This window comes from Oncorhynchus nerka, unplaced genomic scaffold, assembly GCF_034236695.1.
Source record: "Oncorhynchus nerka isolate Pitt River unplaced genomic scaffold, Oner_Uvic_2.0 unplaced_scaffold_1251, whole genome shotgun sequence".
NCBI lineage: Eukaryota > Metazoa > Chordata > Actinopteri > Salmoniformes > Salmonidae > Oncorhynchus > Oncorhynchus nerka.
The window spans coordinates 64384-65000 of NW_027040088.1; positions in this window are offsets into that span (position 1 = coordinate 64384).

Below are 617 nucleotides of genomic sequence, written 5' to 3' on the forward strand. Positions count from 1 at the left end.
AATAGGAACTGTTCACAAATAAATACTTTTACTTGAGAGAGGAGTATCAGATAGCCAGACAGCATTCGCTATAAATTATCGTTCAGTTTGGTCTCCTAAACGAGGGTCTAATCTTGTTCTTGGTACTTCATAGTACAGAAACATTAGCCATCTAATGGCATATATCAATTGTCAATTCTAGATACTCCCATCTCAAATCCTGGACAAACTCACGGAGGGGAGTGAGCCTCTAGGTCATATACTAGGTCAAGAGAAGGGCAACATCAGAGGGGACATACAATGGTTCCAGACACTGCTATACTCCTCCCCCCAATGAGAAAAGGAGGGAGTGACTGGCACACAGACATTGTGGAGCCAATAGATAGTTGGTTCCCCCTCAATCATCCCTTCACATGGTTTAAAAGATACATTCACATATGAAGACAAGCCTGACCTCTCCCCTCTCTGGGCCCCAGGTGACTGAGCCCTAGCTGAGAGGGGATAACTGCAAATGGCCAAGCCTATAGTCAAAAGGGAAACATTCTAATGACAAGTATCTCACATAAGCATATTATGAAAATAAAACATCTAATCTATGTTACCCAACTAATTCTGATTCATCCCCAACACAAGCTTGT